Source organism: Mya arenaria, chromosome 7, assembly GCF_026914265.1.
Source record: "Mya arenaria isolate MELC-2E11 chromosome 7, ASM2691426v1".
In the NCBI taxonomy this organism is placed as follows: Eukaryota; Metazoa; Mollusca; class Bivalvia; order Myida; family Myidae; genus Mya; species Mya arenaria.
This window is the reverse complement of record NC_069128.1, coordinates 29,393,597-29,421,459: the sequence shown is the minus strand read 5'-3', so window position 1 is coordinate 29,421,459 and position 27,863 is coordinate 29,393,597. Positions and strand designations below refer to the sequence as shown.

Sequence of the window (27,863 nt, the reverse complement as noted above, 5' to 3'; positions counted from 1 at the left end):
GGTGGTGTGTTGTCAACATGAACTTCAGTGTAATCAACAGCCGTATTGTTCATGATGTCAGTCGCTCGTAACCAAACCCTAACGTGACTCCCATCGGTCAGATGTTCTAAGATTACATAGCTCTCCTCCAATGGTATAGGCTCCCATTTTGATACTGGAATCTAAATTGGCTTCTTATGAATGTGTGAACTAAAATCAATAATTAAGACAAGTCCACATGGCAGAGCCAAACTGTAACATTTTGTTTTCACAAAATGAAAATAAGACCCCTAATAAAGATTTCGAAAGCATTTTCGTATCTTTGTAAGTTGGCGTCATAAATTGAATATAATGACTTAATGTTTATATTCAATTTAACTTTGTAGGAATTAACCAATGGATTAAATATGTACGAAAGCATAATATAACCACTTAAAGATATCGTGAAGACAAAACTCTCGCAGAGTACTTTCGTTAATAATTTGCTACCTATGCCAAGGAAAACCGACAATCAGGTCCACAACATTTTAGTCAGTCTACTGATACGCTTTATAGTGGAAACACAAATAAAGATGATGTCTGCAGTCGAAAAAAGGGAATAACTCAACAATTATTAAAGCCGGCGTTATTTGTACAAGCTTGGATTGTCTCTTACAACATATTTCTCAAGTGTCAATATTTTGAACATTTGAACATTTGTTTAGTTTGAACCAAGGTTATCCACAACAGCAAGAATGCGGGCGACAATACTGTAACAATACCTCGCCTCCGTATATTCTACGATGTACAGACGATCATATGTAATAATAGTAACTCCTGAAGACATTAAAGAATGACGAAGCACAGAACAGGGTGGAGAATTACCTGTTTATCGTCAGTATAAACACGATTTAGCTCAAATTTGACCAGTCCACGTTTATTTGGTATCGCCTTCACTGATCTATCGCCATCCTCGTCATCCATAGCAACGAATCTGAAACCAATTTCACAAGGTAATGTTATAATTTATGTATCACAATCACCGGTACGTGCTATTCCCACGACGTCTCAAAGTGGACAGGGGTACTTTTAGTATCGTTTGAGCGTGCATGGCGAATAAAAAACCTTTTCCATAGTGAACTATCAAATAACCTTTCATGGACAAACACACAATAACTTTATTTTCATATTAAACTATTATTTTACATTAAATGGTAAGGAGCAGTATTCTCTTTCTTTGGAAAATTTGCTCAATGGCATTTTAGGATATAAACTAACTTAATAAATGGGAACTAGCTACTAACTAGCTACTATGTTGTTTCAAGCAATATACTACTTCATTTCTACGCACGAAAGTGATCATCGAAGGGTTGTTGTTGTTTTGGGTTTTGTTTTGAAAAAAGCTTTATAAATTTTCTTATCTTCGGTTGACTCCAAGTTGTTTTATTTTTTTCTAAATTGTCAGTTAGTAAACATTTATGAATTTACTTCTTGCTTCTCAGAATTCCATCATCTTCCAAGTCTAGGAATTGTATTGGGTAAGGTAATACTTTATTGAGCAACTTTCCTTTGTCGTATAATTCATTTACAAAGTGATTTTCCCAGTTGATTTCAATCCGTGATTGTGAACCATTTTCAGACGTTTGCCACATAAATCCAGTCTCCTTTATAGCACTGACAATATATAAGCCCCCGTCTCCAACGACCATCTCTTTAATATCTTCAGCGTCTGGCATTTTCGTAAGAAGACCAGGTTTTGTTATTGTTATTTCAGATGAGTTGTCAAACAATACAAGTTCTCTTGCAATCTTCGTATTGTTAGCCATATCAGCGACTGTCAGTAAGATCGAAAACATCCCGAAATATTAGGTGTGAAGGTTGGAAATGCTACGTTGATTGTTTTCGTTGAAGTGTATTTGAAAACAGGAGACAGTGGATTGAGTTCAATGAGGTCGCCATGAATGTTTGGCTCAAGGAGAAATGCCTCAAGTCTGTATTCAAGGAGTCCAGAATGATCATCATACCATCCCGACCATCGTGGTCTAATTGGATTCTGTAATATGACTCAATGAATTATTCTAAATTTAAAACACATAAAAGTTATAACATATGGAAATTAAATAAAACTGAAAGCTTTGCTTGAAAGCAAAATTGTTTTGAAATACAATAACCGGGGGTGTAACTGCGCTTATTTTTTATGAATTGTCTACTCAAGTATTTACCATTGCTATGATATAAGGATGCAAAGAGGTCACTTTTCGTGACATGTTTTCATATGATTTATATGATTTAAAACGTTAAGTTATTTAAGTAACCAATACATTGAGACATAATCAAGTATCTACGCATGGCGACATTTTGATAGTTGTGTTATCTGTGCTGTTTTGTAGCACTTGTTTCGTGTTCCTTTTGTCTTGATCATTGTTCATTTATAAATGATCTTTGTTACGTTTAACGCAAAATGACGTCTCCATGTCGTTTACCTAGACATACATAGTTGTTTTTACACGCCGCTGTATAGAGCATTTACAAACATTTAGGCATTTGATAAAACTTATGAAAGCAACACATAAATATATTTGGCGTAACCTTAGTAAGATCTTCATCTACGGCGATTGGTTCTTCTCCTTTTATACACGTTCTTGAAGAGTTTTCTTCAGAACAATGCTTTGGAGCTACAAAGTCAAATTTAAACTCTACTGTTTCCGACACTGTATTGCCATTATACACATTGGTGCTGTAAAATATATTTGTGTCTATGTTCCACAATTCCCGGAACCCACCACTTCCGACGTAGAACGTCACGGTAAAGCTGCGGAAAACAAACAAAAGTAACAGGTTTTTTTTATCAAACGTTATTGTTAACACGTATGAAACAATAATTATTAAAACTCTTATTTTAATTTTGAGAAGGATGTTTACGGCCTTCGATCAACAACGAGCTAATATGAATTAATGCATTTCTATTAGTTTGTAAATAGTAAGTTACTCGTAGCCCTCAAAAGTCGAATTAAACGACAGTCAGCCATACGCTCTACAGAATAATACTTACTTGCCTCCATGTTCAATACTGTATATGTAGTCCCTTTGTATAAGGGTGCAGTTCAAATCAAACAAGGGGTTCATGTTTGAGACTTGAGAACAATTGAACGTCTGATTGTAAACTATCAACGGGGTGCCTGAGTAAAAATATATGATACAAGTCTTTAGTCTGTAATGTACTTGTTTATTACTTTTTCCTACTAGATCATTTAATATGTTCCAATGGCTTTTGAAAATGGAATCCCGCACAAGCTGTTAATTGGGGTCTTGTTCCCCTTTATAATGTTGTCAATTAACATTTGTAATAAAACTAAAAAAAGATTTCAAGCTTCTGATGACGTTTGTGGTTCCTACAAAGCCAATTCCAGGATGTGACTATCGGTCATTGTCTATGTTCAAAGCATGCTTTGTAACACATACAAACTAGTTTTAAACAAGAAATTAAACAAATGTTGACAGCTGAATGGCCTCTTCTTGCTAAAAGGTAAATCATAACTTACCATACGATATCATATGAAATATCTATAGTTTATCCCATCGATGAGTAACAGAAGAGATTAAAGCTTAGTGCAAAAAAGTCTATTATGAAGTGCACACGTATCCGAACCGATAGCTGTTTTGAAACATCCTTTGTATTACAAAGTATGCTCATCGATTGTTGGTAACATCAGAAATGGTTTTCTTACCACTTTGGTCCTTGTTGACTTTCCTATGAACAATATGGACGTTGCTTGAAACAATTCCAAACCCTGATTTGGAAACATAATTTTCCGAGGGAAATGTCGTAAACATCGGTTCAAATATGGCTTGGAGATCGAAATGGACATAATTGAAGTTCTCCTGGTTACTCCAGATCGGCGCATTGGTTGTAGCACACGGTATACTGTTCAATAAAGCTAACATAATATTGCTTTACATAGTTAAATACATATCAATATATTTATGCAATTAACAAGGTTTCCTTTTTCAGTTTTATTTATGCAAAAGTTAAATGGACTGACTAATACTAGACGAAGGGAATGTTTAAGTTAGCATTTTAGTATAATCATTGTGCTTGTCATTTCAACTGACTAATACTAGACGAAGGGAATGTTTAAGTTAGCATTTTAGTATAATCATTGTGCTTGTCATTTCATTAAAGCATTTCAAAATTAGATCAGAAACATACTTCTGCTAACGAATAAATCGTAAATCAGTAATCAAAGCACGATCTTTTTCTTCGAAGGAACGAAAATTTGCCCTACTTCAACGATGGCTTCGGCTAGTAAGCTTAAAACTCTTTCTTATAAGTTTCGTTTTTTTACTGCGCGGTTACTGCAAGCGTAGATCTAAGCTACGACTCATACTGTACGTGTATTGATACCTTGCCGCGTAACGAGCCAGCCTATCTTTATGTCATTCGGTAAATGCGAGACATAAAATAATGCACCAAATCGCTGACGGCAGCAGTCGTTGTTTCGTTTATGACTTGATTGACATACAATAAATTCAGCAAATAATTCCTAATCCACATGTAGGTTTAGAACGAGGCAAGTTCTGCTATCATTTAAAGCATTATCAATGAAATGCTCCCCTTTTTGCAAACTGTAGTTGCATTTAAATACATGTAATTAACAGCAGTCGTATGTTGCATTTTAAACTGTCAACTATAAGTATTGAGAAATTCAGATATCTGTAAAACCTATAACGTAAAACAGTTAACAAAGCCACCAAACATACTTCATGTAGAAAAGATTCTTCAAATCGGTTCTCCTGTCATCTGTCAAAGTTACATCGCAGGAAAGCACTTTTGGCATGTTCGTTCCGTTCGTAACTATAGCAACGTAAAACATGGGTAATATTTTCAGCTTATTGTACTATGACATTACGTTGTTAGATGATATCATTTCACTAAACTGTTATCACTCCGCAAAAAATGTTTCTTAGAATTGCTATGAAATGAACTTCAATCATAGCTTACACAACTAAGCAGCATGAGGAAAACGTGGTGAATTGTTGAATATAGATTAAGATCATGTTAAGGCGCCACTATTAGAAGTTAAAATGACTCAAAATACGCCGTTATATAAAGGAAACAGTACTTGTAAGAAACATAAAGCGAACTTTAAAGATTTCGCTCTTTGAACAATTGGAGCTATAATAAAATTCAAAACTATATAAAATGTCATATTACACGTCAGACATCTTGATCCTTGCCATCCTTCTATACATTGACAGCTACTTGACGATGCGCATACTCCAGGGAAACACGGGTGGAGATGTGAGCATTGGACTAAAAACGAAAAGAACAATTTAGCTGAATTTTTTCGTACGATTGTACGTCTCGTTTTACAACAAAAGGAAATGATAAAGCTAAATAATTAACGACAGCTTTTAGATTTTTATTGGGAAGTAATTAATATATAATGTTATTATATTGATACTATTAAAAAGACCTGTTTGTTTGCTATTGGAATCAAATTTAATACCTGACAATAACTTTCATGTTCAGTGTTGGATGTTGGTTGTCTAAAATAACAAATCTTCCTCCTTTGAAGGAAGTGGGAACAAAAAAGACCACTTGAAAAACTTCCAAACGAACGGTTTTGTTTGAACAAAATAAGTCAAGATGCTTGAAATTTTGCAAACTTCCTGTGCTTTAATTGATTTATTCAAATCAAATTTAAATATTTTACTCTGATTTCTTATAAAACGGCCTCGAAGGAAACATATTTCTCAAAGTTTAAATCAATTCATCAGGCTTAATTCCACGTTATCATTCAATATTTTTTGCATTCGACATTTTTTTATTCAAAATTCGTGACAAACTCCTTTGTCCTTTAAACGTCGAATTAAAGTCAATCGTTGCTTAGCTTCTATGAGATCAATACATAATGGATACCCCTAAACAATTCAACGGGTCTTTGCAGTGTGGATATTTCCACGCAATAACTCTGCAATCGAATGCAGACCATCGTAAATAAGTACAAACACGAGTCAATCGATTGGCAATCGATTATGTTCTATGTGAACACTTTTTTCCATATACTATTTTATATTTTGTGAAAGATTGACATGGTTAAACTAAATCTCAAATTGGATAAACATTCGATGATAATATTGTTTTCTAAATGTCGGAGTTGAGTTTGCAAACCTAGTGTCAAAAACATTAGAACAAATAAGCATGGTGACGTTTATAATGTGAACTATTGGTGCACTTCAAACGTTAATCTTGTTCATAATACAAAATATCTTACAGGTCCTGTAAGTTTATTTGTATTATGAACAAGTTAAACGAAATCTGAATGTTTTAGAAGCACATGGCTATGGTATAACAGACATGTAATAAGAGACACACAACGCATACAAGAACACAGACAGATCGTACATGCTATAAAATATCTGTATTTAGAAATGTTTGGGTTGCCGTCTTGGAACGGTTTCCGAAACAGTAATTCTATTAGTGTTTCAACTATTCTATGGGTCACAACCTTACACTTCTCCCAACAATTACTAACGTTTAGCTATGGTTCTTACCATTAGTGCAGTGTCCCCCGTCAGCGTAGGAAGGAAGACATTGACATTTGTCTGGGGCAATACAGGTCCCTCCGTTATAACAGGGTACCCTGCATATTGCTGTAAATATTATTAAAAATCAGTGAATACATGTTTCAATGTAGCTTAGCTCGATTGCTATACGCTGATGTGAATAAAGCCCGTATCCGTTTCTTGTCTAGTATCCAGGACGTGTGTCCAGTTCCAGAGGCCGAGGGAACGTACAACTGGTGAAGTCGAACCCAAACATTTTTCAGTGATAGACTGACACCAACACGACAATTAGTGATAAAACTTTAATGTCCGAAATATCCATCAACATAATGTTAACATGTGACGTTAAAGCATGCGATACATGGTTCGAGTACGTAGTTATATATAAAATATATAAATATCAGAGAAACAATACAACTTGAGGTTCAATTATCTCAGTCTTGTAATTTTCCCCTTTTCAAGCGAAAGTTTAAATGCTATAGTGATTATATCGCCCTTGCTTGTGTACTTTTGGGTACCACATTTGTATTAAATGAACGAGTCACACCGTGTCCAGAAATGTTTTCTTTTATAAAATAACAGATGAATCATATTTTACCGTAAAATAAATTTACATATTTAATTATTGTTGTTATCACTGTGCTTAAAGTCGGAAAAAAAACTTATTGCCACCCGTGACATTCCTGCAGATCTATAATGAGTGTTGTTGCGTCTTAAATTATGTCATAGAACGGGCCCTAGGAGTGTATATAATACCCACGTATTCTACAGGATCCAGAGCTGTCCGCCGTCCAGCCCGAACAGCAATAGCTTTGGGATGCATAGTAGTAAACAGGTCTACTGCACCGGCGCCATCCGCTATTGAACATAAATGCGATAAACAAATATTATAGTTTCAAGTCACATATAAATACCAAAATATGTATTAATATAAATCATATCACCCTTTTTCTTATATAATTTTGATTATACTAAACATAAGACTTTCAATATCCCAAAGAAACGGCTCTGCACCGTCTTGAGCGTTATTTTTTACTCTTAATTCTTTTAGAATAAAACCTACATTTTTAGTCAATAAATTTACAGAAATGCAATCATTAAGTACTAGGTTTACCCATTAAGAATTTAAACTTTCGTGGGTGTTTAAGGTCCGCCTATTGCCACTCATCCGATACACATTCTTTGCGTCGGACTTTGCGTTGACAATGTGAATGTATTAGGTTGTATTCTATGTGTTCTAAGTCAGAATTCTAAGACCTGCAGTGATATTAATGGTTCAGTAGGGCTCGTTCGTTACGCTTACTCGGCTTATTCTTTATCATTAATATTTTACTACATATAATGTTAGTGTTTCATGATCCTAATGTCAATTGCATGGTCATTGAAGCCAAGTAAGAAATACTGGTGTTTTAGCCGGTTTGACAGCGGTCAACATTGAAGCTTAAAAATGTATCTCATACCCGTACATACATACGCCACATAACTCTCTAATAACGTTTTGGTACTCACAGAAATCCACACGACCTGTACGCGGTATATGATCTTAGCACACGATTGTAGCATACATGGCTGTAAGGCAATAAAATATATAAGTGGTCATCAAAATGGCAAATTTTGAGAGCTTTAAAAATAATGCACATAGAATAAAAATATATATTACCTTATTGATGATTCAAGCTCATTTTTATCTTAATCATATACCATTTTACATACAAATAAATGTGCATATTATACAATATCGATTCAAAGTGGTTCAAAATTACTTTTAAAACAGCAATAGTGACATAATGTTGTATGCCTTAAAAAATATGCAAACACTACACATTGACGTTATGTTTTAACCTAACATTCATTTGAAAACAGGAAGCTTAAGCTACCACTTATTTTTTGTGCGTATTTTAAAATATCGATTAAATGAGGTTCAAAATTACTTTTAAAAATAGCAATAACAAAATAAATAGCAATAGTGAAATAAATAGCAATAGTGAAAATAAACACCGTAGACTAATGCGTCATTTCCTACAAGTTCAAACAATTATCGAATTTGTTTATAATCGAAATAGTGATATGTGTTTCCTGACTTTAATTTGAAAACAGGTAGTTTTCACAACCACTTATGTTATAGTAATGAAAATAATAATTAATAACTACATTAGTTCAAATATATATACTATTCAGCATGCACACTGTTTATGTTTTTGTTACTACATACAAAAGAATTGACATGTTTGAAGGCATTCTGTAATGTTTGTTTACCCCCTTCAAAACAAACTATTCATGAAAATAGGTTAAATACATCATGAGCATTTGCATTACGAATGTCTTTTAACGAGCTTAAAAAAGAAAATGAACAATAAACATACGGCCCTGAATACGCTGTCACAAACTCCAAACATGAAATAAAAGTACATAAAGATAAAACGTGAATGAGAGCGTTCATGATTGAGTCCTGGTTTCTTTCGCTTAACCGAACTAGAATGACAGATAATCTTTATATCGTATGCATATCTAACCATAAGGGGGCGTTCATAATATCAACACTGGCAATTTTTAGTTTTTAATATTATAACAATAGACATACTTTAATGGGATATTTTAAAATCGGATAAAATGCGTTCCTTGAACTACTTGTTTTGTGATCCATGGATGCTTGGAACATGTTTGTGGAATGTCTCAATGACTCATACATTGGACCTGAGTAAAACTTTGAGAGACCAAGTCATAGTTGTGTGCACTTAAGGTTTTAAAAAAAGGGTTAAACCGGCTAGTTAAAACTGTATTAATTTACTTTACAACAATAGTAGAAAGTTATATTAACTTATGTTTGGTCAATCTAGATATTGCACGAGAGTGTGGTCTCTTTTTATGTGGGAAACCGAATAAACTCGGAGAAAACTCATTTGTCCGGCTAGGTGATCACCAGTTAGCTTACATTCGTGCTGGCCGAGAATCAAACCCGGTCAGAAGCCAGTGTGCTAGGGCTCTGCGCCAACAGGTATCCTGCTGAAGCGTATGTTTAAAAATAATTGGTCAAAAAGATAAGCAATGAGTTTAAAAGTTGGGATGTGCTGAACATCATAAATTATAATACCTTCATTAATAGAAAATGCATATATAACTAAACGGTAATATATATAAATATAACTTATGATTTAATCAACTAAATATAAATGACTTGACAGTTTTATTCGTTTGAATTTGAATTGTCACCTACAAGAAAATAATTTGTTGAAATATTCAGAAGATATGACATCTTCCTGGTATCATTAAACACCTGTTGAGGAGACAAGCACATGGGGATAGTTTTGTCATTATCTTCGACATTTAGTTCCGCTTATAATCATGCACCAGCATGACGAATACGTTTACTTTTGACAGCTTACCATCCAGAAGTTTGCATGCATATCTTTAGATAATTTTAAACTTTAGTTTTCGTTATACAATGGGCATTCGGAATTTAGGTCTGCAATCTCGTAAGCATCCCATTGAGGCACATGGCCAGCCATTCAATGCATTGTTTTATGACATGCTAATATTAGTGGAAATATTCCAAGATAACGATAAGATTCTCAAGACACTGCCACCACGTTAGTGATACATTTTTGCTGTAACATTAACCGTTTCCATCTTTATTTATAATATATAACCACAAAAAATCATAATGAAACCGTTGAGCAGGATTCGATTTGTAGTTGGTTGGTCAGGCCATTTGTAACTTGGTTTCCGATCCCTGTTCGTGTGCGAAAAAAAACTAAATGGTTAACAATTAATGTCGGTAAAAGAGGGTACCTGCATTCGGTCAGAAAATCAGATAAACTCAGAATTAAATTATCTTATATTTGACCTCGAATGTAGTTGTTGTCCCGAATGTAACTTTCGTTAAAAAATATTCAAAAGTAAGTATTTTATTTTATTTGATTAAGTCATATGTCTTTTAGTTTAGCAGAGTATATTGTTTTGTAGAATAACATTGAATAAGCACTGTCCTTAAACGGAAACATACAACCGCTACAATTGCTACAAGAAATGGAAGCCGTGGAGGTTTTACAAAATTAGTCTGGGAGCAAGTATTCAGGGCATACAATCAGGCGAACATTTATTTATTTTCTCAAATATCATTGCTCCAACATGAGTGAAAAGATAAAAGTGTTTTAGTTTGATTCAATTGGAACTGTTTTCAGGGTCGTTGGTACAAAACTGGGGTTTATCATAGTACAAGGACAACAATCTACGCTTCAGATTAACAAACCAGATGGAGAATATAATGCACAATTTACCCAAGATGTTTTCAAAGATGTTTTTGAACGACCCTTGAATTTAAGTTTTATAACGTAACCAATAAACGTTAAAAGACCTGATACGCAATGAAAGTTTTTATCGCTTTTATGATAAAGTTAAATAAATAATCTGCTCCACAGGAAGAAAAAAAAACGCAAGGAAAGGGAAAGTACGGAAGACAAAATATCATGCTGACATGTCAAGTCTCCACAAAACAAGATCCCTTAAATTAAAATACTGGTTATGCATTGATTTATGTACATTGGGTTTCATGTTTCATACATGTCATAATTTTAAAGTGGCTTCGTTGAAATTAAACAATTTTACATTTTTAAGTGTTTGTTTAATTTTATGATGGCCCTTATAACATTTGAGCAGTTGCCCATTGTCAAATATCATGTTATTAAAGTTGCACTCTATCTTCCAAATAAGATTTACTAAATTTGATACAATTATTTCAATACATCAAAAAGGATAAATAATTGTCGAAAACAATGTTTCATGTGGAGAAAACCGAATTTAATTTGAAAGAAAGGTGCAGAAAACACAGTATTTATACCTTATGAAACGACAATAGACCACACTAAATAGTTAAGCGTTCATCAATCATTTAATATGCGTTTTCAGCTATTAAATACACGGTTACAATCTTGTTATCTGTAACTTGTAATTAATATTTTCCATGAATGCATTATTTAGTAAGTAGTTAAAGATGTATCACCCAATATATATGTTTGTTATATATGTGTATGTATTGATTTCGAATAAGAGTGTCACTTTAATAAAACAAATTTTAAAATTGATAGCATTACATCTTGCCGTTCTAGTGTAGGCTTTTAGAATTAATATAATTGAAATATAATATTATGTTCAAACTTACCTATGTTACAAAATAAGACATTCGAGAAGCATTTAGGATATTTTGTTAGCTAACTGGAATCTTGCGTTACGATCCCGTTTTGAATTAGTTTAAACATTATATATTTTACAATGATTGTGAAGAAAGTTACGAATATTATATACTAAGTCACTCTCGTTGGCACGATGTTGCACGAGAGTGTGGTCTTGTGTTGTGGGGGAAACCGGATTGCACGGAGAAAACCCACATGCTTCGTGACCACGTTATGAATTATGCAAATAGCATTACACATAAACACCTTGCACAATACTTCCGCCTTCGGGTTATTGCTTTTTAACTTATCAAATCCATGCAGCTTATCTAAATCATTTATCACTCGTATCATTATTACAAGGCACTTGAATTGAAGCATACTGGGTTTGGTTACATATTTGAGATATACATTGTTCCCATATTTGAGAGATACATTATTCCCGCATTTGAGATATACATTGTTCCCATATTTGAGAGATACATTGTTCCCGCATTTGAGATATACATTGTTCCCATATTTGAGATATACATTGTTCCCATATTTGAGATATACATTGTTCCCGCATTTGAGATATACATTGTTCCCATATTTGAGATATACATTGTTCCCATATTTGAGAGATACATTGTTCCCATATTTGAGCTATACATTATTCCCGCATTTGAGATATACATTGTTCCCATATTTGAGATATACATTGTTCCCATATTTGAGAGATACATTATTCCCGCATTTGAGAGATGCAATATTTGAAAACGTTATTCCCATATTGGAGATATACATTGTTCCCATATTTGAGCTATACATTGTTCCCATATTTGAGATATACATTGTTCCCATATTTGAGATATACATTGTTCCCATATTTGAGATATACATTATTCCCGCATTTGAGAGATGCAATATTTGAAAACATTATTCCCATATTGGAGATATACATTGTTCCCATATTTGAGGTATACATTGTTCCCATATTTTAGATATACATTGTTCCCATATTTGAGCTATACATTGTTCCCATATTTGAGATATACATTGTTCCCATATTTGAGCTATACATTGTTCCCATATTTGAGATATACATTGTTCCCATATTTGAGCTATACATTGTTCCCATATTTGAGATATACATTATTCCCATATTTGAGATATACATTGTTCCCATATTTGAGATATACATTGTTCCCATATTTGAGATATACATTGTTCCCATATTTGAGATATACATTGTTCCCATATTTGAGATATACATTGTTCCCATATTTGAGCTATACATTGTTCCCATATTTGAGATATACATTATTCCCATATTTGAGATATACATTGTTCCCATATTTGAGATATACATTGTTCCCATATTTGAGAGATACATTATTCCCGCATTTGAGAGATGCAATATTTGAAAACATTATTCCCATATTGGAGATATACATTATCCCCACATTTAAGATATACATTATTTCCTGATTTGAGCTATACATTATTTTATTTTATGTTTTCTTCATCAGAATATATTTTTCAATTATAAAGAGAAGTTAATTGGCATTCAAACAACCTATTCGGATTGTTTGTACCAAAGTTCTCATGTCTTTAATTCGATAGGTGGTTTCACAATATTTATGAAAACACTCTAAGGCCTACGTGTACAAAAAACAAAGTACCCTTAACGTGTTACTTGTGAACACTCTTTTGTACAAACATATTGCGACCAGGAAGGAACTATGATAGGGCGTGGCACAAACAAAACACACTTCAAATGTAACCGCGGGAAGAAAATGTGGCAGTCCTTTGAAATATTAGTACTGATATAAGTAAACTGAATCAACAAATAATTTCCTTGACTAATATCTCGAAATGGGAAAGATTGAAACTATACATTTAATCAAAGGATACCCTCTTTTATCGTGTTATGTTCGTTCTTGTCAATCAGTCTGATATCAACTATCAAAAGCGGTCGTTCCTGTAATTGAAGATAGGATTCAAATGGTCGCCGATTTCAAAACATGCCCCTTACCATAAGTAAATAGATACAGGTTTACATGTGCTACGGGGTTCGGAGAATCTCAAAAGAGATGAAATGTGAATGTTTTCTGCGAAAATGTTGCCTTGTTGTAAAAACGTCATTTAATTAAATTAATTATCTTATGTTATTTATATGTATTATTGGTGTGTGCTGAATCTACACCGAGATAAAATATGAATGATTTCTTCGAAAATGTGGAAGTGTTGTAAAACAATAAATTAACTAAGTTGTGTCATTGATATGTGGTTTTATATGGAATGCGAATCAGGTTTGGTCATTTAGTGAAATCCGGTGCACCTAACCTCGGTTTACATCGACCAAAATGGCACAGAATCCGGCGTACCAAAAGGGCGGTGAGAGGACTTCCTCAATAAGTATGACGCTAAATCAAAGTTAGGCCGCCCTTGATAATGTTCTCTTTTGTTTATCAATAGTGTATATTAATCCAAGTCCACTTGCTTTTGTTTGTGTTCTCACGTGCCTAGTTAATATCTTCGTGGGTTTATTAGTCATGTCTATTTATACCAGGGTGGTTCGACGTTATGTTAATTGCTACGGAATGTAAAGCTTTATTTTAAATGTTAAATTGGTGAATTTTAAACATTTTCTACGTATATTAATGTTGAGCCTGAAGCATATTCTACGAAAATAAATGATTATTTTACAGAACCTGCTAAACGTATAGTGTAACCACAGTTTTCATTTATGGAATGAATTGCGAGGTTGATGTCCGACGGACTCCACGCGTACTTTGACCAGCCCAATCGCGTTCATATCCCCGATAATGACATCCATCCCGCAATGCATTACTTATATTTACACCATTAGTTCATTGTTTCATTCAATAATTGTTAAAAAAATCTTCATTATATTTAAACAAAAACTTTCTTACCCATTCTGTAAATAGAACGACCCGACTGTAACCGGAAACAATTTTTCAAATGACGTCACAATAACGCGGGAAAAAATCAACCACTTTAAATCACTTTAAAACGTAAATTTGAAACACTTATAAAATCAATACATTTAAAATATAATTAATTAACACTTTCTAAAATGTTGATATATATTTTACGGGACCTTTAGACCCAATACAAACAATAACAAGATCAATAGTTTTGTATGTGTATTGTTATGCGATGAATTGCGATCCGAACATATCCGAAGATGTAGCGTTCATTGATTGATAAACGCAAGTGCCGAAAGACAGTTCATTTAATGAATGGAAGTTGAGGTGTAAATATTATTTATTCTAAGACATACTTCATCTATATTGTAAAGTGGCATGTCTAATACGAGGCGTTTAGAGGAAAAAGCAAACTTTGAACGTCTTGTTTAAATGACATTGATTAGAGGTTACCATGATAGCTATTTTTTTCGGAATATTAACGCGTCATGTCCAAAATATCATTCATGTACGAGCATTGGCTTGACGACTCATCTCAATAATATTAAAACACGCTGATTTCGTGTGTTCAAAAAGAAATTTAGAAATAAAACTATATCATCTTTTTTCGTTATAAGAATTTTATAGATATATTGGTTATAAAACCAGTGCATAAGTATATCAATACCTATTTTCTTTTAGCGCATGTCTGCACACATATAGAGGGCATTTAATAATTTCAGTGTACTATTTTATGATAAGATTATAAGAATCTTCCATAACCGAGAGTGTAAGATAGGTTCATTCCGACCCGAGCGTAGGGTGTTTTTCGAAAACGAGGATTACCGAGCAAAACACCATGCGCGAGGGTTGGGATGAACCTATCTTACACGAGAGGCCATGGAATATACTTATAATCTTATCATGAAATAGTACACTGAAATGCTGGAACTTTTTGTGCTTAGTGAAAAAAATTGCGTATGGATATGCGATAAATCGTGGTTGTCATGGATATGCGCGCAGTGATTCAGATTATGTTAATAGTCAAATCGGTCTTTAAATAGTTCTAAGGAGAGGGAAGCATTATTTCTTGAAAGGTGCGTGAAAACTGTTTTATGGTGACATTGGAAGCGAAAAATAATTAATTAGCGTTCTAAATATTGCCACAAGACAAGGTTTGCATGATTCTACAGACGACAACAAGGGAGGTAATTACGATGTTGCGGCCATTAAAAAGGAGTTACATACGGGCATTTTATTTTCGCCCGTGGGCAAGATAAGAATTTCTCGCATGGTTAGATTATTGGATCTACTTATCTGAGGTGGGAGAAATATACGTCAATGAATCTCGACTATATGATTTCGAGTGTATTTAATACAATCATACACTGAAATCAACAGATTTTCTGATGCTTTGTTTTGGAGTTTAGCATTTTAATTCCCTTTTCTGAATACCCCCTTTTTGAAAAGGCTGTAATTTACGCTGCTACCCGTTTGACAACCCTCGCGCAAAATTATAGCTGATAATTTGGCTGTCAATTTTCTATTTCCAGCTTGTTGATAAAAAATGTCTCCGAATTTTGTTTATAGTTTATTATGAACTCGTTTGTAGAGCAAATATTTTACGAACATTAATCAACTTTTATAAATTTATCTATTTTCACGAATTACTACGCCATCATTTATTAAATGAGAAATTGAAATGCCGAATGTGTAAACAAAACAATTGCGGATAAAAATGGGATTAAAACACTTTTCTTGGTTTTAGAGTTCGTCGTACATTATTCCCATGATACATGGTGTTCAGTCATCCATCACTATCAATGACCAATTTGGTTCGCTTAAAGACGAGTCCATTTCCAGGTAAAGAGTGAAGAACAAGCTACTTGTTGACGCATTTTGAGGCGTTAGTCGGGTAAAAATCTCGTCATTTCATCCGTAAATTTTTGTGTGAATTTTCCCCGAAGTTCGTATTACGTAATACAATGACAAACAGTTCGAAAAGATATATGCACGCTGAAATAACATCGTATTTATGTTTGAGCCGTTGTTTTTCGTCTTTAATTTGTTTTGACATTGTATGAAAGCAAAGTAACATTCAGTTAAGAAGTTCAAGAAAACGTTAGAAAAACAGGAATATTATTTTTTTCTATTAAACGGTTTGTTGTTTATTTTTTTAAAAATATCTACATTTACATTAATGAAACCTTTTTTAGATTCAATTACTTTTTTCCATAAAATTCCATAATATGTTTTGTTTGTATAGGCTTATGCATTTACGACACAATATATTTCGCATTTTGTTTAAGCTTAAAGCCTTAAAAATAAATGAATACGCTGCTTAATACCAGAAAACGGTCAAATTCTGAATGATTTCGGGTTATTTCTGTCCATTTCGAGATTACATGTTACCGCACATTCTGTAATTTGTTACCATACACACTTATCTGGAGTGTCTGTCATTGAATGATATGTTTTAAGTACTCGTAAATACTTTTCAATAGTGTATTTGATAACAATTTTATTATGGCGGGACTAATATCAATTGGATATGTAAACATTTTGAGGGCGTACTTATTATGGTGATCACTGAGTGTTTTGGTTAACAATTTACTGTAAATGGAACACTTCTTCTTCATATTTCAAGTGAGATAACACTTTTACGTTTATGTTAAGGCATACAAATCGAGCCAAAATACTGCAGACCACAAACTCTTCTGTCGGTGATATCGGAGAATTAAAAACCATCTGTTTTCAGTATTAAAATGTTCTTGCTTTTACATATCTTACATGTGTTTATTTTTGTCGGCTGTCATTACTCAATAAACTGCTCGTCTGGTATTGAATATATAAGTTGTTATATTTGGTAAAACCTAAGTAAACCAGAGACAAAATATAAATACACCGCTTCAATTAGATATAGAGGTAAAACCAGTATCAAAGATACATTCCTGCTGATAACAAATTGAGCCTTTATATGAAAGCTATTAAACTCGTCGTTGGTTTTCAGATAAAAAACACTAATCGGTTATGAGGTTATGAATATTCAATATATGAGGAAAGTCGTTTTTTTTAGTTGTGTGGCCTGCAAATGTATATGAAGACTTCTTCATGATTTTCAATAATGGAATATGCAATGAGAGTAAGGTTCGTTTTCCATTGCACTGAAGGCAGATAAGTATATATATATATATATATATATATATATATATATAAGGCTATTAAGGCTGTAGAAGATAAGTATGCATGATTTCATTTGCTTTCTATCGATTGGAATAGTTCTAATAGTGTTTTTAATGCAGTTTCAAAAGTATAAGACTTTTTATTTATCTAGAATATTCTTGTGGTTATTTCAAGTTTCTGTAGTTTAACAAAATATGATTTAGAATGGAATGTTTATCAATCAATTTCAAGGGAGGTAAAATCATCTTTATTTATAAATCTTCCCTTAGAGTCACATCCCTTTGTTAAGCCTGTAATAAACAACCTTAGGTGCTTGTTGTCAAAATGTCTGCATCTGAGAAAAACATACTTTGTGATGAAACTTTCTTCATGAGTTCAATAGGGAAGTTTGAACTCCAACATGTATCATTTCTGAAAAGTTCACATTTCCCTATCTACTGTTTACAGGATTGTTAAGGATATTGAAAGTTGACAATGTTTTTCCATAACAAAGGAGCAGGTATGCCCAGGAAACTTTTTACCGTAGGCGGTTGGGTTTATTTATATCATAGAACAGAAAAAGCAAGGGTCTGAGGTGACATCTTTCTATGGGGTACTGTTCGCGTTTGAGAAGATTAGGAAGGGGCTTTTTGTCCTCACTTTGGGAAAAAGAGGGCAACATCCATTATGAAATCCGAACAAAAATAGAAAATATTCGCGAAGACTATAGCTGAAAAAAATGTTATAATATTCAAACCCGCTTGCGTTGAGTGACACATAGTTGTCACAATGGTTGTATCGTGTATATGCGTGCGTGCGTGCGTAATTGCGTTCGTCAGGACTTAATTTGTCGGGGCCGAATATTGACTATGCATTACAGGATTTTCAAAGAAGCCTGTCATGAATCTTCACCATGATGAGGCGTGGTGATATGCACAATACTCAAGTCTGCCCATCAAAGGTCAAGATCAAGGGAAGAGGTCTAAAAGCGAAATCATCCTTGTCTGCGCTGTATCTTGAATGTGCATTATAGGACTTTCAAAAGCTTAATATGGAGGTTCACCATGATAGGGCGGCGTGTTGCGCACAAGGACCAGGGTTGTATCTCAAAGGTCAATGTCAAGGTGATAGGTCAATGCTTGACATGATCCTTTTTCGGGCTGTTTCTTAACCATGTAATATAGGACTTTCAAATTTCATGCCAAGAAAGCTCACCATGATGAGGCGGCGTATCCCGCACAAGACCCAAGTGTGCACCTCAAAGGTCAATGTCAATGGTAGAGGTTAAAGGTCTAAATGATCATGGTTTGAGCAGCATCTTTATGATGCATGCCAGGATTTTCAAGGATCTTGCCATGAATATTCATCATAATGAGATGGCGTGTCGCGCACAAGAACAAGTCCTATATCTCAAAGATCAAGGTCAAGGATAGAGATCACAGGATAAAATAATCCTTTTCCGAGGCATATCTTGACCATGCATTATATAATTTTTAAAACTTTTACCTCAAAGGTCAATGTAAAGGTTAGAGGTCAAAGCTTCAGATGATCCTTGTCTAGGCTGTATCTTCACCACACATTATAGAATTATCAATTGACTTGCCATGTCGGTTTACAATGATATGGGGGGGGGCGACACATATCGCCAGTTGGCGTCTAGTTTAGGAAGGATTTTGTTTTCTGTATCCAAATAGCATCTTATATGGACTAAGGATGAGACTTCTCCTTCACACTTAAAGCATTTTTTGGGTAAGTGAAAAGTGAGCATTTGAGAGAAATTTGTCTATTGAACGTTATATGTAGTATGGTAGTGAGTTGGTGATGCATCAGGACATTTACTTTAATCACAGTGCTTAGCATAAACACTCACGAGGAAATTATTTTAAGTAACAAAGCTTCAGTCATGGTATTATTTAGCCTTATTAGTAAGACTATTGGTTACTGAAAAAACAATATAGCGTGACTGAAGGTACACAAAATACATTGTCGAATAATGATTTTTAGATTACGCACCAATACATTCAACAGTGAACTTTTTTTTTTTGCTTCGATCTTCGATGTTCTCATATCAAATTATCATATTATGCTTAATGGCAAGACGCATCATGCTTTATTCTCTAGGAAATATACTCAAGAGCATTGGAGGATTTGAACTCCACGAAAGTAATGTAATGAGAATAAATTGCGATTATGTTTATAAAGCACTATCAAACTTCACTTTTACACGCGAACTACACAAAGAAATGTTGTTTCCTAGAGTGGTTGGTTGGAATTTTTGAAGATTTCATATATTGCGTTGACGTTAACATAATATTTAGTTTTACCATATTTTTTTTTCTTTATGGTCAGCAAATTTATTCTTATTAAATTTACTAAAGTCTAATATAATGTTCTGGGTTTAGTTAATACTTTATTTATCAATTTTACATTGTCGAATAAATCATTTACAAAGTAATTTTTCCAGTTGATTTCAATCCGTGATTCTGATTTATATTTAGATGTTTGCTTCAAGAAACAAGTCTCCTTAATAGCACTGACAATATATAAACCAATGTCTTCGAAGACCACCTACTCTATATCTTCAGCGTCTGGCATTTTCGTAAGAAGACCCGGTTTTGTGATTGTTATTTCAGGTGAGTTGTCAAAAATCAAAGCGCCTTGCAATCTTTGTATGGTTAGCCAAATCGGTAGCTGTCAATGAAAAATATAAGGGTATAGCCAAGTAATCGGAACAACAAGTAATTTTCTTTAATGTAAAGAAGACAATGAAGAAGAGACAAAAACCTACAAGCATCACAAATTAACTACAAATGCCTTCCAATAGCTCTATCAATAAAAAGTAGGACTACCACCTTTTGACGGTCAGTCAAAGATGAGATCACTGGAACATGAGTTCTGGTTGAGGTTGAACTGGTTTATATGCAGGGTGTATACCCTCTTATTGCTAGCACCGGGTGAAGAAGCTAGTGGCACAAATTATATACACGTATATATGTATGACACGGTTGGGGTTCGAACACGGGATCCCATTCCCAACTCGTTCCACAAATGTAAGGATACTGTGTAACACTTTGATACACCGTCATCTTACTTGCTAATCAAATTGGTTTGACGAGAAACGTAATATAGAAGAGTTTAATGTTTCGAGTCTTTTACTAAAATAAGTTAATAAACATTTGACCCTCTGACATAAAAGGGGACGGATCTCCTATAATGTAATTATCTGCGATGTGCTGAGCTCTGAGGCTTATCATAATAGTCTTATATCAGATATTTTATTATTGTCTGAAACCAGAGGTAGGGGAACAGAGGTGTACAGCCAAGCCTATTCTTACCAGTTTGTTACAATCTCCGAGGGCGTATAAAAGAGCCATAACCATGGACAATGACTAGCAGATGCAAACTGGTCATTATAGAATGGTTTAGCAAACGCATCATGAACACATTGCTTCCAAACTTCGAGAAAGTAACTTCTTTTTAAAATTCTTCAGGAAAAATAATAATATAACGATTAGGAAGTCCAATGTCAGTGTTCCTTCTTATATACGATGACAATGCCTACATACCGAACTCGGATGAAGCAAACATATTGCATAGCTTTCAATCACATTTATTTCCTGTCAAATGTTATTGACGCTATGAATGTTCTTATAAATGGCAAGGCAACCGGACCGGACAAGGGAAGCATCAACTAAAATTTCAAAGCTTCATTGATACCATTTTGCCTGACTCATGTCGTCACTAATTATAAGAGGTCTGATACCAAAGATGTCGGAACTCTGTTATTAGTAATAGAAATACAAATGATTTACAAAAATATATGTTCAACTTCTTCCGTTATAACCTCGCTTCAGTCAGATTCTTTTTTCGAGGCCTCAACTGTTAACGATCTTGTATGTTTCTACCATTATATTGCCCTTAGGCTTGACGTTTGCGCAGTAGTCTGCGTCATCTTAAAGCATTTGATCGCGTATGGCACATATAAATATCATGTGTACAAGCTTCGGCATAGTGATATTCCCGGTTCCTTATTTTTTTATGGCTTTTTAAATATCTCAGCGAAAGAAAACAGAGCGTTGTTTTGTCTAAATTTTCTTTGATACGGTTTCAATATGTGGCGGAGACCTTCAAGGTTCAATTATTGAGCCCTTACTCTTCCTTATTTTAATAATGTCGTTAATATAATAGAATCACCCATTCGTCTTTAAACATCTTCGGAATCTTTCTTGTAAATCCCAGTTGTTGTCTTACTTCTTCCTGTCATTTACAAGATGTTCTGAAATAAACTACCCGAAACAGTTTCTCTTCTCCATCATTGCCCTCTTTTAAGTATAACCTTAACAAGAATAATGCTTCTGTTCTCCTTATGTTCTATGAGTGAAAACGCAAATTGAGTGTCACTTATGCTATGCTGTGGATTGATAGTATAATAACATACACAAAACTCGTACGATCTACCAGTCTGTGTAAGTCACATCTAAGGGACTTTTTTCGCGAAACATTCTTAAAAATGAAAAATCAACGTTAAATTATATGCTAATGAGTTTATACACGTCTAAAATCTTGGTGTTGAAGTACTCAACGTTAGTCGAGGAGTTGATTCTTAAATACGACTCCAAAAAAACAGTTATGAACAGGTATGTGTTGAAAACTATACAGACTAGATTAAAAGTTGAAACAATATTTAGGTCTCGCTCCAAAACTCAGTACTCGGGACACAAAGATGGACACTCAGAGTACCTTAAAAGAAGCATATCCGTGGCACAACCAATTTAGTTTCATTTGCCAAGGTCGAATCACTCAAACTCTTTAGTTTTTATGAGAACATAATGTACATTATCTATGAACCTAAACCTACTGGAACCTATTTTGTAATCATGTTGAAATGCTTCTGACATGTAAATCACATTAAATTGATGACTATAATTTTCACAGTTTATCAGATAGCAATGAATGAGCAACAAAGTCAAAAATAGTTATTTTATAATAAAATTAATTCCACTATAATATCTTAATGAAATTAATATGTCATATTAATGCCTTTATGACCTTTTTAAGTGATTTTCGTCAATGCATAACACACATAAAAGTTAAATATGTATAAAAGAAGAACTTAGTCTAGTTAGTCTAGTTAAAACGTATTTATTTAGAACCATTTGTAACTATATTGAATTGATGGGTCTCGTTGGCATGACGAAACGCGAGTGTTGTCTTGTGTTGTGGGAGGATACCCCGTATGAGACCGCTTTGCATGGCTTGGTGACCACAAACCAAATATTGATTTTTGATTTTAAGCTGAAACATGCTGGATTTTTCGAGAACGACCTCATGTTTACATTTTATATATAACTATCTTATTGCATACAACATCATTATATCATGAAAGTTAATGTCATCAATTACATCGTGCCAAACATTTTCATTGTTTAAACTTGGCCTTAAAGTTGTTTTCAAACCAGACTCTACGTCACCATAACGCTCTGATCAACGACATTGTAGAAGTCAAACGAATGACAACCCTTATGATAATTATAATTTAACAGAAGATTACCGTTTCTATCAGTTACCTGGCTTGTAATTTAAACTAAATAGTGATTGACTTGACTATCTCATTATATTGTTTTAAGCTGAAATTTATAATGTTCTAAACCAAAAACATTATTCAAAAGATTTAATCCTTCATTTTTCAAAACTTCGCGATGTTTACCTCTAAACGGGTGACATTAAGATTTATTACTTCTTCCATAACCCATATTACCCATAACATGTGTTTTTTCCAAACTTCACTTTAGAGGATGACAGGTTTTATCAAACAAATTACTCAACACACTTCAGAATGCCAGAGTGGGACTTAAGGCTATGCTTTATATTGGATCATTAATTAGTTCAATGCTCATACATACAGATAACTGTTATCTTCGTTGGGCAATTGTCGGATGTCAATGTATAAAGCAATGTTAACACATGCTCTAAGATATTTATATAGTTTTGAGTTTTAAATCCTACATTTTGAAAGGTTATAGTTAATACATTATTTGCATTTTAAGAAGGTTTCGATCATTTGCTCTGTGTACTTCTGGTATTATGTCATTGCACATATTTTAATTTTTAAACACGGAATAACGTAATCATTACCCTGGAGGAAAGTAACGCCAAATAATTTATTATACAATCATGGTGTCGAATATGACCTTATCAATCTAAATACGACCTAATTTATGCTGATAATTTATTTTTGAGTTGTACTTCATGTCAAGAGCATTTCATTATTCAACAGTAACATTGACGTGGTTTTTACTCCATTTATCCCCAAACCAGCATGTTTCAATTCAAGTTACTTGTATTAATGATACGAATAATAGATAACATATCTAGGGATTTTGTTATTCATATTAACTTATTAAATATATTCTTTTACATGAATTTGAAAAAGAAATAGAAGACAATGAGCCGAAGGCGGAAGTGTCTTGCAAGGTGTTTTTGATAATGTTTTTTGCAAACTTTATCACCTTATTAAAACGCAATACTCAAATTAGATACCAACATATCTTAAATACTACTTGTACGTCTTAAACTTAGATAGGTAGGTTTGAACATTCGTAAATTCTAAAAGACTACAGTCGAGATGCAAATGATTTCAACATTTGTTTAAATAATGAAGTTGGTGGCATACCGGCTTCGAAAATGGTAAACTGTTCGAAACTTATAAGGGTCATTTATATCATAAAATTAAATAAACTCTTGTAGCACTTGAATAAAAGATAAAACAAATCACTGTTTAAACATGACATGTATGAATCATGAGAACATGCAAATAAAATCCTTTTGTGTAAATCAATACAAGACTATTATTATAAAACAGGTGGGTTTTTTGAGGACTTATCATAAAAGCAATACGAACTGCAACTACGTATTTGGTTTCTTTAATGTTTATTGGTTATGTAAAAAAACGTTAAGTCCCGCGTCGCTCGAAAAAATCATTCAAACATCTTGTTGGAGATAACATATTTTCCACACGGTTTGTTAATCTGATACGTAGATTGTTAACCGCGTATAATGATAAGAAATGATTGAGGAATGTTTCGCGGTCATATCTTCCGTGTTAAGACAACGTTCAATTAACATTGGTTTACAGGACTTAATACATACGTTTTACTTGAATGTATATGACTAAATTAACAAAAATAAACTAATCATTTTTGTAAGAACGGACGCACTCGTGACTTCATGTACATTCGAGATATTGTCAAATGTCAGATAATGTATATTTTGTTGTCCTGCTGACTATATTCCATGTAGCTATTTTCACTCACATAATTTGTACACCAATAAGTTTTATTATGATGGAGATTTTTTTAGGATATTATACTTTAAACTACAGCGGCACACCCTACAGATCAAAAATTACTCGTTATTTGCAAATGGGATTGGGATTAAACACTTAGAAAAAACAAAATGCAAGACACTTGCAAGAAACATACAAGAAAAGTGATTCATTTCAGGCCGAATCCTGTTCAACAGTTTCACTATTTTTATTTGTGCTTCATCAAATTCAGATTATTCAGATTATATGTGTGTCTTGATATAGCTTTTTCAATAATATAAACGATTAATATTTCCAATAAAAGTAGCAAGTCAAACTCTGTTTTGCACTGCGGCACATGTTCTCCAACCGGATGTTAACGAAATAAGAATTCAGTCCTTATTTCTGAATGTCCGTTTTACGAAAACAATGATTCAATAAAAAGTGTACAGCCGATGTCCGTATAGCGCAGTCAGTAGCGCACTCGCTCGCTTCTAACTAAGGCTATCTGGGTCCGATGCCCTGCCTGGTCGAATGGGAATTCCTTTATTTGTCGGAAGAGTGGCTTGTCCAGTATCAACACCAATTAAGGCAATTTTGAGCAACATCATACCAGCTTTAGTCAATATAACTTTCTATACAATCGGTAATACATACATATAATTCATACTAGCCGAACAACTAATTGGACATTCATGTTGTTATTCAGAGCTCATTCTTACGCACAGTCTAAATAACCTAATCAAACCGAATTTTAACTTAATCACTGATATAAGACAGTGTTATACAATTCAAACATGTTTATTTTATTTGTACAACCAGTTTTTATATTATGAACACCCCCTTCTGACTTGATAATCATTCGATATAAAGAGTATCTCCCTAGTCCAATCAAACTATTGATGCCAGGACTAAATCATGACCGCTTCGGTGTACGCGTTATTTATCTGCATTTTTATTTCAAGCTTGGAGTTTGTGAATGCGTATACGGGGCCGTATATTTATTTTTATTTGTTTTTTTGGTTTTCTAGTTAGAAGTTATAAGTAATAGCTATATATATGCATTTATTGTATTCAATTAATATGGATTTAATAAAATAGAATATAGACTTATACAAATAGTATCGAAAATCTTGTGCGAGAAATGTTTGTATATTTAGGGTTAGGGTAAGGGTTTTCTAAAAAAATATACATTTATATGAGTTTGCAATAATATTTCTTTCCCAATAAATTCTTCGTTATCTAAGGAGCTATTGTCAATCTCATATTTGTTATTTTCAAATAGGATGACTGTCAGGTTTTATCAAACAAATTACTCAACACACTTCAGAATGCCAGAGTGGGACTTAAGGATAGGCTTTATATATATTAATTAGTGCTATGCTCACACATACAGATATCTATTATCTTCGTCGATCCATTGTCGGATGGCAATGTATAAAGCAATGTTAACACATACCTTAACACATTTATATAGTTTTGAGTTTTAAATCCTACATTTTGAAAGGTTATAGTTAATATAATATTTACATTTTAAGAAAGTCTCGATCATTTGTTCTGTGTACTTCTTATATTATGTCATAGCACATATTTTAGTTTGAAACATGGAATAAATTAACCCTTACCCTGGAGGAAACTAACGCCAAATAATTTATTTTACAGTCATGGTGTCGAACATGACCTTATTAATCTAGAAACGACCTAATTTATGATGATTATTTATTTTTGACATGTACTTCATGTCAAGAGCATTTCATTGTTCAACAGTAACATTGGCGTTGTTTTAACTCCGATTATCCCAAAACCAGTATTTCAATTCAAGTGACTTGTATGGATGATACGAATAATAAATAACTTATCTAGGGATTTTGTAAACTTATTGAATCGATTCTTTTACATAAGTTTGAAAAAAAATAGAAGACAAAAATCCGAAGGCGGAAGTGTCTTGCAAGGTGTTTTTGATAATGTTATTTGCAAAATTCATCACCGTATTAACACGCAATATTCAAATTAAATACCAACACATATTAAATACTACTGGTACGTCTTAAACTTAGATAGGTAGGTTTGAACATACGTAATTTCTAAAAGACTACAGTCGAAATGCAAATGATTTCAACATTTGTTTAAATAATGAAGTTGGTGACATACCGGCTTCGAAAATGAAAAACTGCTCAAATCTTATTAGGGCCATTTATATCATAACATTAAATAAACTCTTGTAGCACTTGAATAAAAGATAAAACAAATCACTGTTAAAACATGACATGTATGAAACATGAAAACATGCAAATAAAATCCTTTTTGTGTAAATCAATACAAGCCTAGTATTATAAATCAGGGGATTTTATTTTTGGAGGATTTAGCATTAGAGCAATAAAATTTGCAACTGCGTATCTGGTTTTATGAACGTTTATTGGTTATGTAAATAATCTTTAATCCCTGCGTCGCTCGAAAAATTAATTTAAACATCTGGTTGGAGATAACATATTTTCCAACCGGTTAGTTAATCTGATACGCAGATTGTTGACACTGTTCAGTGATAAACCCTAGTATTGTTACTAAAAGAATTACAGTTTAATTGAATCTAGCAAAAAACACACACGTAAACTTATTCACTTACAGCGGATCAATTACAATTTAGCATTTTCAAATGGTCTGTTTATATTCTAGAGAGCTCTCGCTAACTGACTAGTTTTGTAGAACCTGGTGTTCCAGTTTACACATTTTGTGGAACGTTACGCGGTGGTATCTTCCGTGTTAAGACAACGTTCAGTTAGCATTAGTTTA

General features: G+C 33.4%; 1 pseudogene; it reads right to left on the bottom strand.

The window, feature by feature from the left end:
• Nucleotides 1-4,796, bottom strand: part of LOC128241057 (uncharacterized) — a 21,212-nt pseudogene extending 16,416 nt beyond the window's left edge.
• Nucleotides 4,797-27,863: the final 23,067 nt, after the last annotated feature.